The sequence below is a fragment of the Palaemon carinicauda genome, chromosome 29 (assembly GCF_036898095.1).
Source record: "Palaemon carinicauda isolate YSFRI2023 chromosome 29, ASM3689809v2, whole genome shotgun sequence".
Lineage (NCBI taxonomy): Eukaryota > Metazoa > Arthropoda > Malacostraca > Decapoda > Palaemonidae > Palaemon > Palaemon carinicauda.
This window is the reverse complement of record NC_090753.1, coordinates 44081151-44081829: the sequence shown is the minus strand read 5'-3', so window position 1 is coordinate 44081829 and position 679 is coordinate 44081151.

Sequence of the window (679 nt, the reverse complement as noted above, 5' to 3'; positions counted from 1 at the left end):
GTGATCTGCTGGACCGGTATTCGAGACCCGCTCAAGCATGAACTTTTCTGGTATTGTCTGCGACCTCTTAGTCTTAGTGAATTATTGATGGATGGTTTGGGTAGCCTATAAGTCTACATGCTGAGTCACCAGCAGACATTGAGTGGCCTTTCCAGGTCCTATATATATATATATATATATATATATATATATATATATATATATATATATATATATGTATATATATATATATATATATATATATATATATATATATATATATATATATATATATATATATATATATATATATATATATATTTGGGCTCAAGCCATGTCATCCTGATGGAAGGATCCTAAGAGTAGCTTCTTAGGGATATTTGACTACAGTGATATTCCCAGAGAATTTACCTTTAGGTCTCCAAAATTCGAACGCCTGGTGCGAATATCCTTAAATTTCTCTCAAGGATATCGCACAAATCAGGGGGCAAATTCTTGACATGCCACATAGCAATATGCACCCCGAATAGCGTTTACGCTTCGAGGGGGAAAGTGGCAGAATTAGAAGGGGAGTCGTATCAAAGATATCCTAGTTCCCATACTACAACTGAGTATCATAACAGCGCCATATCCAAGAAGGTGGACATTCCTAATAATGTAGCGATTTCGCACGGTGGTGTTCCCTGTTGATCTGACATTT